This window comes from Leptidea sinapis, chromosome 11 (genome assembly GCF_905404315.1).
Source record: "Leptidea sinapis chromosome 11, ilLepSina1.1, whole genome shotgun sequence".
Taxonomy (NCBI): domain Eukaryota; kingdom Metazoa; phylum Arthropoda; class Insecta; order Lepidoptera; family Pieridae; genus Leptidea; species Leptidea sinapis.
In genome coordinates, this window is record NC_066275.1 from 3,651,764 (window position 1) to 3,668,766 (window position 17,003).

Genomic DNA, 17,003 nt, shown 5'->3' on the forward strand with positions numbered 1-17,003 from the left:
CGTGTATACGGCATCACCAGTGCTGTCGTCTGTATAGCAATGTATGCTGCCAGTAATTTTATTGTATTGTATTGGTACAATTGATACCCCGTTAATATTGTTTTAATTTACGAGTAATAAAATCATAGTATTGTAAATATAGTTATAAGATTTGTTTTGTTTGAATAAATATGTTATAAGCATAATAAATATTAAACTCTATATAGAGATAGTATTATAGGAATAAGCTTTCTAAAGCCCACATATTAGAATTAAATACAATTTCCTGTATTAAAGTAGATTATAAGAACTTTTGATTTTTTTATGGAAGAGGTGGAAAAACGAACCACATACAGATCACCTGTTTACACGAGAGCAATCACAAGAGCCATGCCGACCTTATAAACCGTCGAAAATTCGAACATTTGAAACCAAAAACACATAAGTAAGTGGCAGGATTTCCTTGTGCACTCGTTTACTGCGCTATTATATCTAGCCCATGCTTCTATACGGATGTGAGGCGTGGACTATTAAAGAAGACCTCAGAAAATGTATAGAAGCTTTTGAAATGTGGGTATATGGCCAGACGTATGTTGGCCATTTGTTGGACTCACAAGATCACAAACATTTGTGGAAGATCTGCGCCGCGGCAATCAAAAACGCGAACTCATACAAACCAACAAGATGAAGAAAGTCGCATATTTGGGGCACGTGCCTAGGCACGAGAGGTACTCCTACAGCTCATCATGATGGGGAAAGGTGCCGGAAGAAAAGTGGAACAAACGAGCGTACCTGGTACGTAATGGGTCACCTGGTGATCACCGCCGCTCACATTCTCTTGCAACACCAGAGGAATCACAGGAGTATTGCCGGCCTTTAAGGAAGGTGTACGTGCTATTTTTAAAGGTAACCATCGGTTACAAGAAAAGTCTTGTCTGCGCAAGATCCAACAGTGGACAGGAATCGCGAGAGATCTCGCGAAGAAACCTGACTGCCAACCTTCCATAGCTGGAAAGACACGCGAAGAAGAAGAAGACCGTGGTGAGCCAAAGCGATCGGTTCTGCTTATTGCGCCAACGACGCTCATTTCAAATAGTTACCATCAAATAAAGAACTTTGAAATTTTATTGTTTTAACTGGGCGAACAGAAGATTACATAAATCCATCTATCACTCGAATAAAACCGATTATTTAAAACAGGCGTGTTGTTAGTGACATGCTGACAAACATACAGATGGAATAATGATAACGTATACAAACCAATCGAGCACATACACCGGAAGACGGCGTAGGTGAAAATAGATAGAAAACACTGTCTATTAGTAACAAACTTATTTGGATCAAAGTGATACATACAATTATATAATTCAGAATAACAAATTCAATGTTCAATAAATTATATTATGAAATGATATGGAACTGTCTCTTTATACCTGTGTTCATTTCAGTTCCATAAATCGAACTTTGTGAAAAGGCTTACTGTCAAAATTAATTTTGTGTGTGTAAAATGTCCAATTATTATCATATTTGGGGGATTTTATTTATTTAAGCAAACATTACAGCATATTTTCTATTTGCCTTTTACAAAGTTTGACAGGTTAAATTATAGTGAAATAATAACGCTAATATTCTATAGATTGTTACTATTATGGTTATTATATAAAAAAGGAAAAAAATTGGAATTGTAGCACAAAACTCTATCCCCACACATCATCATACTCCAGAAGGATGTGTATTGGTTTTCGTTGGCTATGAAGCCAAGAGGCAGAATCTGTGTAGACTTGTTGGTAACATATAGTTCGTAACAGCCAGGGAGAAGCCCGTTAGGGTTCGTATTTGAGCCCGCCTGAGATCATTTCTGCCCTGGCAACAAAATCATGTTAAGAGTCTGCTTATGTCTATATGTATCCTAAAGCATGAGAAAAATATACAGAATATTCTTATCTACATACTTATGTAGAAACTGTTCGGGATTTATCATTTTATGCACAGTTATTTAATGAATATGTACATGCCAAAAAAAGGCATAAAACGAGTTTATATCCATTAAATAAAATCTATAAACTTGTTCGCGGAGATATATTCGCGGTCTCAGAGAGAAGAAACGGCATGAGATGTTTTTTTTTTATGGAATAGGAGGACAAACGAACGTACGGGTCACCTGGTGTTAAGTGATTACCGCCGCCCACATTCTCTTGCAACACAATATGTTCTCCTAGGATTGTTTTGTACTCATTGTAAAAGTGTATATATTTACTCTTAACGCAACGCAAACTAGAATTAGTAACAAGCAGTTCGTTATTTATAGTATTGTAACTTATAAAAACAAAATTCACTTTTTAACATTTAAAGATTGATAGATATACTGATGCTGAACTTTTTTGAAGTGAAAACTTTAGAATCGTTGTGATTTGGAACTCGATGAAACAAAAAAGCGAGACGATAGAGACACAAACCGGTAAAATGGTAAAATGTATAGGATTCAGTCGGCGAGAGAATGAGATAGAAAGCATTATACAATGTTTTGGTACCAGGCGATCATAGAAGAGGTGTCTTGAAGAAGAGATTGTCTACCTTAATTTTTTTAATGAATCACTAAGTGGTTATTCTGTTATTCAGAAGATAGCCGTGGTTCTGTTTTACATATTGATTACACAGTACATTATTTAATGTAACAGACCTGTTTTATCTTTATAGTGTCGAACTATAGATTTTTTTTTAATTTTCTATCCCATTTTTGTAAGTATCTTCTCACAAATCTTCAAAACAACTATCCCGAACTACCGACTTTTGTAAAAAAAACTTCGTTGAATATCGTAGATACATAATATTCTTCGATTAATATTGAGGTATCACAATGTTAAATAAAAATCGAGGTCGTTTAGTTAAGATAGTATTGTTCTCTAAAAATACTAATTTATTTTTTACTTTTGGTATATTATGGTATAGCGCTATCGCGACGGTTGAAGAGTTTAACTTAACTTTCCAGAAGTGTGGGTTTTAAGTATTTTATAACAATAGATATTGTTATAAAATATTTATTAGTTTATTAGTTTGATTAAGAAATTAATTATTACTGCTTCACTTTAAGATGTCTTATCGAGCATAACATGTTAATTATTTTTTATATTAACTATACCCACATAATGTTTATCTTAAGGGTACTTTTTATCTAAGTAAAGCTAATAAAATATGAAAGGAAGAGGTATGAAAGTTGAATGAAAGTAATCAGACAAAATTAGGAATTTGTAGACAAGAATATTTGTAGTGTAAGTCATTCCAAAAAAGTCATACTTATGCTTTTAATTTATGGTTAATTCACCCTAATGTTTAATGTTAGTGGACACCTCCATAAAAGAAATACATTTAGTCTGGATATAGCGCTTCTTCTGATACTGCATATTCATGACCATTGCTGAGACCAGAAGACCGTGAAAGCATGAGTTCTCCAAGGCTTGACTTCACATCAAAAGGTGATATTATATAGATGCCTTCAGTATGCACTGTTCAATGTCAGCGATAGGGTTGGAGGCATCGCGTGCAATAGCCATGCCGACATCTTTCTGGAAATCGTAGATTGACAGCCAGTGACGGAAGAAACTGTGTTTTCTATCGCGATTAAACCAATATTTTTCATCTATACTTATTTGTAATATCCACAAAAAATTAGGGCGTGGACTTTATAAATAAACATCCTACATATCTCCAACCTTGCAACACAAAATTATTTTGCTTCACACTTTGCAACTCTACATTACCACTAAATAACTGCGAAGATGCCAGCAAGCTTTGACTAGTGTTGAGCTGGCTGGAATAGGATGTGAATAAATAGAGTCTTAAAAAGAAATGTCAATTTGACCAATAAATAAGGTGATAAGGTTTGGTCCTAAAGATATAGTTCGAAAAAATTACTGCTTTACGTCTCACAAATAAAAATTAAAATTAAGTACTTAGGTCAAAAAATTCCAATTTTTGCAGTTTAATAGCAATTTAAGGCTTTACCCTCGTCATAAAAGCATTCAACATAAAACTGCCGCCACATTGATAATTCTTAACAAACCAACTTGTAATAATTTAATGTTCCATAACATTTTATAGCTGCCACCTCCGAAACTTTGTCTACTTTGAATAACACTGGCTCAAGGTGAAGTACAAGATAATTATTTTATGTGTTTGTAGCAACTCTACTTTGAAAAAAAAGGTGTGCGTTAAGTACAGTTTTCAGAAATGAAACCTATTTAGAAAAATAATTTTTAAATCTCGTTTATATTAGGTTATTATCCTAATTTGTTTTCCACCAACCAAATATTTTTTGTCAATATTAGAAATTATTAGATGTTCTACGTACTCATAGCCGCGCGCTAAACCTGCACGATACAACTCTAGTAGAGAAGATGTTCTACTTACTCACGGCCGCGCGCTAAACCTGCATGATGCAACGCTAGTCGCGAAGTTGTTCTACTTACTAGCGGTGCCATGTGCTTTATGCTACGTTCACCCTTTCTCGCTCTATTTCAATTGGTCTCGATCTCCCTCCTGCCTCTTCTTGAATAAAAACGTGCCACATTTTCGTGACACTTTATTGCGTTTCATGCGTAAAAATTATACCCTCATGCGCGCAAAGCAGTTTCACTTCAAAAAAAAGTTAGTCTTTTACAAGAAATATAGAATTTCTACAAAATAAATACCAAAAACTACACTAGTATAACAAAGATTACAAAAGAAAATATGCAATATTATTATTATATTTATCATAGAAAGGGTGAAGCATTTACTCTTGTTTGACTTTAAAGCTGTGACCGTCTACTCGTATTGACTAGACACTGTAAATTGTCATGGAATTAAATAGAAATAGAATGAAAATATATGAATTGCTGTAATACAATCATAATCTAGCCTCAGTCTGTCAGATTGATGATGTTCTGCTGTTGAATAGAAGACTCCAGGAAAGTATTTTTTTTTATGAAACCTGTTTTTTCATTTAACGTCTTAACAGCGGCTGGGCTTTAAATAGCGTTAAGTGGTATACAGTTTTCCTCACATCTATAACCACATGTGTAAAGATTCTTAAAATGCCTATTAGAATTAGTAAAAAGTATTTCTTTTGTATTTAAATTTTTTCAAATGTCAGTTTGTGAACGTTAAACTGTAATGCACAAAAGTATTTGAGTAACTTTTATGTTATACAATTGGTGTTTCGTTGACTATTTAAAATTTAAGAGGATTCTCACAAAATAATAATTTTGTGAATAAAAATTCATTGAAAGCAGCAGCATGTTCAAGTACTGTTACCTCCAGTCAAGGTTCTGACAGGTCTGTGTTGTATAAGTGCCTCACTTCACTGATCTGTCTCGCAAAGTATACCACGCAACACGAGAGTACGTCCTTCAATCTATATCTGTCCGGCGCTTCACAATCAAATAGCGAAAAATATTGCCTGGTTTATACCGAACACTGTTCAATAACATATTATTTATTAGCCCTAATATTTATAACTATTACGACCTTGCAGGCTTGGATATATTGCTATTATGAATTGTAACGCTGCAACCAATGTTTCATAAAGTTAAATATACAAGTTTTATTATTACTGTACAAGTGTTATATTTATTGTTAATGTCTTTCTCAGTTTATTATTCACACTTAACGATTGAATAGGACAATTCTGATTTTAAATATTTACGTTAACCAATAAACAATATATCGTTGTATCTCCACGTTTCTGTGATTTCTGTTTAAATATTTGATTCTGGTCTGGCGCACCCCAGTATCAGCTCGATCCATTTGACCGCGTGCAATGCAAAGCAGCAAGAATTGTCGGGAACCCAGTGCTCTGTGGACGTCTTCATTGTGTGTCTTCTACCGCATTTATCACGGGGAGTGTTCCGAAGAGCTGTTTCACCCGATTCCTGCCGCTGAATTTCACCTTCGCACGACACGCCACTAATTAGGATATCATCCCTACCATCTGGATGTGTTTTCCTTCACAGTGCGGTTTTCAAAGACATTTCTTCCACGTTCTACAAAGCTAAATAAGAAGTAGTAAATTAAGCTTCCTTTTGCGGTGTTTCCGGGACGATACAACATGGGTACCTTCAAAAAAAGCGCGTACACCTTCCTTAAAGGCCGGCAACGCTCTTGTGATTCCTCTGGTGTTGCAAGAGAATGTGGGCGGCGGTGATCACTTAACACCAGGTACCCGTACGCTCGTTAGTCCTCCTTTCCCTTTGTAGTTGCTCTGGTCTCTGGACTTGTGCACCCGATATCAGCTATCAGTTTAAGCTGTTTGACCGCTCACAATGTAGTGGGCCACAATATGAATGTAAAAGAACCATAAATGATCAAAATATATCAAATAAAATAAAAAATAAACCCTCGACTAAAAGTTGCATGACTGGATCTAAAGCGAATGTATATGGGACAAATTCTTGGGTGAATGAAGAAGACCCTAGAATAGATGCAAAAAGTATCGTTCATCCTCAAGTAACCTAGCTCAGAGTTCGCAAGCTCCACTGTTATATCTGGCCTGTACCTTGTGTTACATAATATTATATACGGTATCGGTGACGTGCACAGAAGTTTACAAGAGTGGCACTTCGCATTTTGACGTGATGTCACTGAAAAACTCATCTGCGCACTTTGAGCACATTTTTACTAGAAATATTTAAATTTCATATTGTAAGAAAAACTGATCACAGTTATAACGAAACCGTAGTGGGCCTTGATATGTCTTTGATCAAATAAATGTATGATTGAACAAAATATAACTGATGTTTAAATCAAATTTTGCGTTGAATGATTTCAACCAACTACAAATATATATATTGCGACTGCCGAAGACAGCAAGCGTCGCAAATACGAGTATGTCGGTCTCAATGAGTCTTACAGCTTTGTGCCGTTTGGTGTCGAGACACTTGGCCCGTGGGGCCCAGAGGAGCGGAGAATGTCTTCTTCTCGCCTCAATAGGGCAACTGGCAACCCAAGCGCTGGCAGCTACTTCGGTCAACAGATCAGCCTAGCTGTCCAACGCGGAAATGCTGCCAGTATTCTTGGTACGTTTCTCTGTAGTGATAGTTTTAAATTTATGTAATCATCATATTGTAAATATGGTTATAAGATTTGTTTTGTTTAAATAAATATATAGCATTAGTAAGTATATATAAGCAAATAATAGGAAGTTTGCAATGACAGATGATTAACAGACCAATAAATCCTACCAGCACCGACAAGCCATCGCTTCCCTCGACATAATACCACTATACGTTGCGAACGCCACAAGCGGTAACATATACTGAAACATGATGTTATATCATTCGTACTGATGTGTATGCAAACGAAAAGAATTGATTTATTGTTTTAGTCAAATTTAAAGTGGTTTATTCCTTATGTTAGAAGTCATGAGTTGAAATATTAAACATAAACATTTTTTCAATAGGAGCACTTAGGCATTGTTTGAGATAGGTTTTCTTCAAAGAACATTTGAAATATTCCAATTTTCATTTAACATTTCATAACAATGTTACAAATCGATGTTTTTTATCGAATTCAAAAAGAGTATAACAATACATGCATAATAAATTTGGAACTACAGATTCATTAATAAAATAAATAAACAGTAGGGTCAAAAAGTCGAAAATAATTCTAAATCCAGTTCTAAAAAACATCCAAAGGAGAATAAAATTGTAACTTGTACTATTAATCGAATAAATCTTCAAATAAACGATGTTTTCATTCTCTACTTCCTCTCTCCTCACGAATTTTCATCTCTTTTACTGTATTGGTTTAACTTTTTATGTTCCAGACAGAAATCTAAATAAAAAGGTAACTACTAGAAGTGACATAGCCGAAAGCGTGAAACATTTCGCCTCATAGATGACATAAAGACTAACGAGTAAGCAGTGATTAGCACTAATTGGATCGATGGACGTGAAACAACGAATAAATATGTTGTATTTCAGTGTATCTAACTGCCAATTCTCTTCATCAACCTGCTCTGCGGTCGTTCTCTCGTGACGGAGGATCGTGGTCATCGTCGGATGAGGGTTCTGGCACTGTGATCTGCCTCCATTGGTGGCCGTCCATTCCTCTCTACTAGCCGAGCAGAACTTGATCGAGGGTGGGCCTTTACCTTTACTTGATCGCTCCATCGATATCATTCAAAACAAACAACTTACCGCAATTAATGCAATAGCATTTCATCGGTAAGTTGTTGTTTAACTAAGGTGCTATTTAAATACGGCAGTTATTTTATTTGTCACTATTATTTACCAGCTCCTTTGCACTGGATACGGGCTAGATTTTGGGTACCACAACGGCACCTATTTCTGCCGTGAAGCAGTAATGTGTAAGCATTACTGTGTTTCGGTCTGAAGGGCGCCGTAGCTAGTGAAATTACTGGAAAAATGAGACTTAACATCTTATGTTTCAAGGTGACGAGCGCAATTGTAGTGCCGCTTAGAATTTTTGGGTTTTTTAATAATCTTGAGCGGGACTGCATTGTAATGGGCAGGGCGTATAAATTACCATCATGTGAACATCCTCCTAGTCCCGTTCCTTATTTTCTTAAAAAAATCTATGAGATTCATAATTTATTCACACTGCCGACATTTTACACACCATTGTTCCGCAAGTTTCTCAATGACATGAATGTCAGCATACGTAGCAATGTATGTATGTATATAGGCGACATTCGTCCCGCAAGAAAATTTATATATTTATTAATACTATCAATATTTGTAATACCTTCTTATCTGGATTTCTTTGGTTCCAGAAAACCCATAACACTTTACAAACACCAAACAGACCCGATCAACCCCGGTACTCTAGAATTATACCAGGATTATATTCAATTTTATTTATTATACATTGATTTAGGGTATAAGAGGGCAAAGAAGTGCCCAGGTCATCTGATGAAAAGTGATCATCTAAATTAAAAAAAAGGGGACTGACCTTTTAGCCGACGGTTTGAACTGAAAAAGGAAGCCATTTCCCTAATTTATTGATGTGAGGAGTAAACATGTTGTAAAACTGCACAGGAAAGATTTAATCAGAAGAAAATCCTGAAATTGTTATCAATCAAGCAAAAGTATCGATCATTGTAACAGATTAGAATTATTTGCATAAGATTAGAATTCATCAGTTAATTTTGACAGAACGTAATAATAATAGCAATTTATAGAACACTAGAAATAAGGGATTGCTTGTAACTCATTCTAGTAGGCTTCATAAGATTCATAATACTTTAAAGGGTAAATGTATACACTTTTATAATAAAGTCCCAGCCACTGTTCAGGCGTTATCTATAAATAAATTTAAATGTTTTATTAAAAAATGTATCTGTCTTAAATCCTATTACTCCACATCTGAATATCTAAGTGATCGGACAGCCTGGGACTAGATTATGATTATTTTATAGCCAATGTTGTATATTTTTATTAAAAGGAGCGCAAAAAGAGAATGCTGGGAGAGTTTATTGCGCCGCTTCTTCTCTCTCAGAGTGCCATATGTTTCCGAAGCGGTAGTAGTATCTAGTATATTAGAAATGAAATCAAAAAGAATTCTACAGGAATAAATTTTGAGAAAATAAATGCCTTTGATGCCTTTATTTTATTCTAGAACAGAGGCAGGGCGACTCCTTAATTAGCTACACACTAACACATATAAACAACCCTCTGAAAATGAGTAGTTTCAGAATTCCTTTGACATCATAGCTTTCCATTCACTACATTACAATCTGTCCTTCAATTACACATCCTTCATGCTTCTACATGTTCATCATCATCATTTCAGCCGGAAGACGTCCATTGCTGGACAAGTATCAATGGCCAAATATCGCCATGACGATCCAACCTACTCCGGCGATCTTGACCAGAACGTAGGTCCATATTGTGGGGGGCCTACCAACACTACGCCTTCCGGTACGTGGTCGCCATTCGAGGACCTTACTGCCCCAATGGCCATTTGCCCGCCGAGCTATGTGCCCTGCCCTCTGCCACTTCAGTCTCACAATCACTTGGGCTATATCGGTGACTTTGGTTCTCCTACGGATCTTCTCATTTCTGATTTGATCACGCAGGGAAACTCCGAGCATAGCCCTGTCCATTGCTCGCTGAACAACAGTGAGCTTCCTCATAAGGCCCATAGTTAGCGACCACGTCTGTGTTCCGGACGAATTTCTGATCATTTAAAAAAAATGAAAACTGGTCCTCAAGTGTTTGATAAGTTTCCTTGACGCACACAAAATAATCAAATTGTCTGAACTGGTTCAAAAGCTATATAATGTACTCAGTGTCATAACAAAAACCTCCTTGGAGGACTCCAAAGAAGTATATTAGGTCCCACGTTGTTTTCTCTTGCATGTAAATGATTTTAGAACTATATCTATAGAGTCTATAGCTCTGACATATTTTATACAGCTATAATCTTTTCTACTTGTGGTGCCTCTTAAATGGCCAATACTTATTAACATTTACATTTAAATCTGTATTATGGCTGCCAGCCCCCTAATATAAATAAAGAAATAATATTTTACGGGAAATAACTGGGCACTGCATTACACACAGCGGAACTATGAATACGAGTATAGCATATTGGATACAAAGTTATCTTCTCACATTAAATCTCACTAAGACATATTTCATCAGTTTTCATGATATGAAAGCTACATCCTCTTTCCACACTTTTCATAATATTTAAGTTCACACATGCCCTGTTACTTTATCTTGCCCTTGCTCTTGCAATACGATAAGTACTACTCATATAAAATACCTCGTAGTCGTCATTGACGAAATTCTAAATTTTAAACAGCATCTTAAAACAACAGCTTAAAGAGTCCTCAAACCTGATGTACATTTGAACTTACGTGCTTATAAATAAATAAATGAAAAATAAATATTATAATATCAACTGTTATGTATTTGTAAGTGGAAAAGTTTTTTGTCCTATCCTCTTTGTTGAAGCTCTCCACCAGGTGGCACTGCAGCAATTCTACTCCTGCATCGTTCAAACCTTTCACTGTAAAAAATGCCATATAAATGTAATTTTTCATGGAGAATTCGTTTTAATTATCCACGCCTAGTAATTCTTTATCAGATTCTGCAGCATGTCAACTTCTATATCAGTCAACCGATCCCCGTAAAAATGGGTATACTGATTTATTTGAACAATTAGAATAAAATCCATTTTGTTATTATTTTAAAATAATAACCGTAATTTCTTGGATGAAATACACAAATAAATTTGATAACAAATTTATGAACGATGCGGGACTTGCGTCGTGGGACTGTAGATGAAACCCAAACCTGAGAGTTGAACTTTACGTTACTCGAAGGTTTGGCTCAGTGGAAGAGCGTTTGCACGGAACGCAAGAGGTCACGGGTCGAGTCCCGCATCATTCATAAATTTTGTTTTCAAATTTATTTATGCATTTAGAATATAATATTTTATTGTTCGAGGAAATTTAGGTACTCAGTTTCGCCTCATGCCTTCAAATAACACCCTCGTAGTAGCTACAAGCATACATACTCGCAAAATAAAGATCACAAGAATTAGATAGGTACTGAATAATATAAATATTAATGGAAGGAAGTTACTAGTGACCTATAGTGTCTTACTCAAACAAAAAGCTTCCATCTTTATGAATCAACGATGAAGGCTTTTGATAAAACTTTTACAATCGTTTCGTGACCCGGCGTCGACCAATTACTGAAAGTTCGATTTTCATTATTTTTCAACCTTTTAGAGCATTTAATCGAAAGCGAATCATATCTTCGATTTTATGTTTTATATTTTATACGAATATCTGAAATAATTGAAAAAATTCATCACATTGCTAATTCAGTCTAGTCACGAGGGTGAATGACCGTGAATTTAATCAGTTGGCGTGGCATTTCTTAAATCTTAAAAGTTGGAGTTCATTATGCAATTCAATTGTTAACAATGTTATGTGAATTTTTAATTCAAAGTGTTAAATGCGTGAATTAATAATATGATAGAAGTTTATATATTATAACATAATATGTATAGCGAAATACAAGGTTTAAATGAATATGACCTAACAGTGTTTTACTGTCTATCCCGTGCTATATAGACTGTCCTTAGATAAGTCATGGGTGTACTATATAAAAAGGTAATATTAAAGTACCTATTTGATATAGCTATCTAGCTAAGTAGGATTTACATGTTAACTTTTCGATTGCTGAAGCTATTCGCTGAGGTTTTGAAATGTGTCAAAGCTCCTTTCAAGACTGCGTAATGGCAACTATGGAACCCTATACTGCTCAGCCTGACACGCTTTTCGCCTATTTGTTATAGATAATATAGCGTATTCTCCCTATCTATTAAGTAAAATATGATTACGCTGCAGCCTACATGCCCACTGTTTGGGGATGTATTAGATATTGCATTTTTTTTATGAAAATAAGGGACGAGACGTCCATTTTAATGCAGTGTCGCTCAGGATTCTTGAAAAACCCCAAAAATTCTGAGCTGCACTATAACTGCGGTCGTCACCTTGAGACATAAGATGTTAAGTCTATTTTGCCCAGTAATTTCACTAGCTACGGCGCCCTTCACACCCTAACACAGTAATGCTTACACATTATTGCTTCACGGCAGAAATAGGCACCGTTGTGGTACCCATAATCTAGCCGGCATCCTGTGCAAAGGAGCCTCCCATTGGTATGCGCCTATGCGAGAACAGTACAGTTTTAGTATTTGGGCATGTAGCTCTTATAACAGAGTATGCAGTCTTACGTGTATTGACATATTTCATGAAAAAGAAAATTACGAAAAAAATGAAAACATCATCAAACACTTGCATTAACTGCCAAAAACATGCTGCAAGCTATAAAGGTTTCCTATATATATATTGTACCTCCCAAAATACTGACTACATAATTACATAATGAAAAAAAACAAGTCTTGCAACTCAGTTCGTCTACCGTAAAAAGTTGTGCGATACATGTAGTAATTAATACCAAGTCTATCAATTCCTTCCTTCTATCTAATGTTATTACATAATTGACAAACCTAACAATATCTTTATTGGACCCTATCAATATTTTATGTTTTAAATAAATAGATTATCGAGGCCATCGCATGAAAACACAGTATATGTTTTTTTAACAAATATGTCATCATAGAACACATAACGGAATCTAACGGATAAATATTAATACACCCTGGTTTACTGGCAGTGACAAGATGCATAATTAACTGGAAATGCCACAAACACACACATGACGCTGGGCTAAATTGTCCTCTCAAGCCGTAAGAAGACTAAAAAGAAAGCTAATCTGATCAATAAAGCTAATCTCAGTAAGTATTCAAGGATTAGTTGAGGCGATGGCCTCCAAAACCGATATCCGTTTACAAAACAATATAAAATTGCTTACAGCCGCTACGGACTGAAGGCAGTTTTTAATTGGAAAATAAAAAATATATACCTGTCACTCCCTAGCCGTTATTATTTATTATATCTATAATATGAAATTATTTTCGAAGCAGCAATATACGGCCACGCGAAAGGTTCTCTCAAGGGTCCGTGGTTATTCGATAAATATTTTATTCATACAAACCATTACCCTACAGATTTTGGGCGTGCGGCATTGACAGGTTCTGCCCAATATTTAATTCCGTTGGGTTTTAGGGTTCCCTTTTTCTCTCACCTGAGATCAAACGTTGTATTACTTTTACAGGATAAAACATTTAAGTTAACCCTTGCTTATAATCTTTATGGCATCCGTTGTAATTAGTGGTAACTAAGTGAGCTGTTCCGCTTATAACATTAATATTTGGTCGTTTATCGATACATCTATAATGAAGCACGTGTATTATCTTATATCTTTAAACGAGCAATTCTTGTATATATTATATAATCTGAATATCGGAAACGACTCCAGCGATTTTCATAAAATTTAGTATACAGGGGATTTTGTGGGAGATAAATTGATCTAGCTAGGTTTCAATTTAAAAAAAAAATGTAATTTTATCCGTGTTTTACTAGGTTTCAATTTTAAAAATATTTAATTTTATCCGTGTCTTAATGAGTAACAGCTGATAATATTAGAATACAAAAGTTAATTTCGCCACTATATACAAGACTATAATAGCTCAAGTGGGACATTGGTTGATCCGGAAAGCAGAAGACCTTGATTGGAATCCAGATGTCCTATTAGACATTTTTTGTTCAAGTTTTGTACATTCTTAAAAATCCGAGCAAGGCTCGGTCGTCTGGATATTTTATATTAAATAAGGCAACAAGCTAAACAGTTCAACTGGTGTAAAGGCCTGCGCACTGACATCTGCAATACTAAGGCCAGGTTAGTGCGTCTAACTTTTAAGGCTAACCTCTATAGTCGGCAGGGCGAGTAAGTTGTATATCGGTTATACTATAGCTGGTAGCTAATGAAGTGGCTGTGGAAACTGTTAAAACAGATATCGAAGTGGTGGTGGTTGAATATAAAGGCAAAATTTCACCAGTACCTTCTTAATTACAATCTTGATTCCTTGAGGAGATTAAGAAAGTTAAATTATTTATTACTTGTGTAATTAGCCCATTTTGACTTTGCGCTGTTTTTGTTAATGAACATTGGCGACGTTGTTCTACACCTATTATACCCCTTTCCTTTCCTTTATATCCACTATATACCCCTTTCATTTCTTTGTCTTAAGTTCTAATTGAACAGAACAGTATAAAATCAAAGTCTACTTTATTAAATGTTGTGGATGAACTTTTAAAATAAGTAGGATATTTCCATAATAATCCAACGAAGACAAACATTTTTTTTTTTCAAAAATATATTATTAGTACAAGATATGACCAAATATCACCACATCTCCGATTAACTTATGATCCTTCTGTCCATATTTTATATCCTTAAATTTTAACTTCACTAGCAGATCTGCCAAAGAACAATCTTATTTTATACTGTCATCCATATTAAACTTGTGGAATACCACTTTATATTGAGCAAGCTACTAACTAAAACTCTTTCAATACATTGCTTATCATGCAAAGGCCAGCAACGCTCTTATTTTAGTTTTTAGTTCTGGTGTTCAAATAGATGATGGCAAGCGCTGAGCACTTACATCATAATAATTCAAAAATATAATAATGTAATAAGTATAAGTCATCGAGTGGCAACAAGATGGATCGACGATCTGGTCAAGATCGCCGGAATAGAAAGAAAGAAAGAAATATATTTATTTGTAACTAACACATTTACATAATATTATAATAGAAATAATATTTATAAAATATGGACTACGTTGCATGAGGGCAGCGCAGGACCGATATCGTGGAAATCTTTGGGGGACGCCTATGTCCAGCAGTGAACGTCTTCCAGCTGATGATGATGATGAAATAAATAATTAATGTAAGTAAGCAATAATTTCAAATCCTGAAGCATCTAGAAGGTTTAATTTCTGACATATAAATAACTATTTATTCACCTCTTAAAAAAATTCTCTATTACTCAAAAAGAAAACAATTTTAGGGCTCATACTAGATATCTTACGAAACCTAAAACTAGTTTGTAAGAAACTAAAATCAATCCCCCCTCTTGGAATTAATGTATGTATGGTGGTACTATGTCATTCATACATTTACGGTCTATGTATTGGACGCAGTATAACTATGAACCAATCCTTATTGGGGTCCAGATTGTTTTATCATTTACTCACTCAGGAATTAAAATACTGGAATAAATGTTAAAACAAACATCCTATTATAACTACATAATTGCCATATAAGTGTATTAGTGTTTTCCCATCTTTTATTGTGCATAAAATAGTCAAGGGATTACTGTTTATTCATTCATTCATTCGTACAAGTTTAAAATACGTATAAAAAAACTCGTCAAATCAACAAATTTATATATTTGTTGATTTTATTTATGCTATAGCAAAACACACCATTACAAACAGACAGACATACTCCCGTCCGTACATATAACTCCCGTTGAACTCTTTCAGACATAGAAATCTAACACAACCTCTTAGTACCTTCTTAAAAACCAAAAGTTTTTGAGTTATGTATAATATTTGTATCTTATATTATTTGTGTATTTTGTCAAACCACTTACCTCTTCGTTAAGTTCCTGCTATGCTATATTTAAATCGATGTTCAGATGTTCACACAAACACTAAGGGTACGATTAGACGTGCGACACAACCGCGCGCATTTCACTCACTGAAAACTGCTTTTCAGTCGACCGCTGTTAAGGTCGAGGCGCACCGAGCTTGTTATTTATGAAACTAAGAATAAAAATGAAACGGATGTGTATCCACACCTGAAACCCGCTTTTAAACAATAATATCAGAATAAATTAAAAATTGTGACTATTTGCAACGTTAGCGTCATTTCATCATATGCTGCTGTAAAAGTCAAAGATTAGATAGTCTCTTCACGGAACGAGTTTTTTATTGTAGAATAGTTAGTATGACGAACGCAATTCAGCCAAATTAAAAGTAAATTACAAATTCTGTCTTTGAATGATCGTTATTCAAGCAAACTTAGAATTACATACCTGACTTATTTGTCAAACATAAATGCAAATATTCTGTTTCGAACTTTGACTATGGATCAATCCATTAATCTTTTTGTTAATGAAATGAAATTGAAACCTTGATGTACTCAGCCCATTTATATCTAAATTGTCAATAAAAGGATGTTTTTTGTTGATTCACTGGTAATTAATACCTTGATATTTTGTTCCTTACAATTTTCTTACTAACTCCCGCTATTGCCCTATTAAAAATAAAAAGTAGAAACATACTTAAAAGCATCTTGTATTGTTATTCATTTAAAACGTGTAAGTTTCGCTGCCCTTTTTTTCACAGTAAGCCCTAAAAACAAAAGGACAAACTATTTCCACAGTAGGCCTAGATTCGATTTCGTGCTCTTATATTTTTTATGGAAGGGAAGAACTAAGGAACGTACGAGTCACCTTTTTTCAAGTGATCAACGCCCCCAACATACTCCTACAACACCAGAGAAATCACAAGAGCCTATAAGACCTTTT

At 34.9% G+C, this 17,003-nt stretch overlaps 1 protein-coding gene across 1 annotated transcript in view; it reads right to left on the bottom strand.

The window, feature by feature from the left end:
* Nucleotides 1-16,172, bottom strand: part of LOC126966758 (neuroglobin-like) — a 108,381-nt gene extending 92,209 nt beyond the window's left edge. Inside the window, exon 1 of the mRNA XM_050811039.1 lies at nucleotides 16,065-16,172. The gene's annotated coding sequence lies outside the window, so the exon portion shown is untranslated. The remainder of the gene's footprint in view (nucleotides 1-16,064) is intronic.
* Between the last annotated feature and the right edge of the window lie 831 nt (nucleotides 16,173-17,003).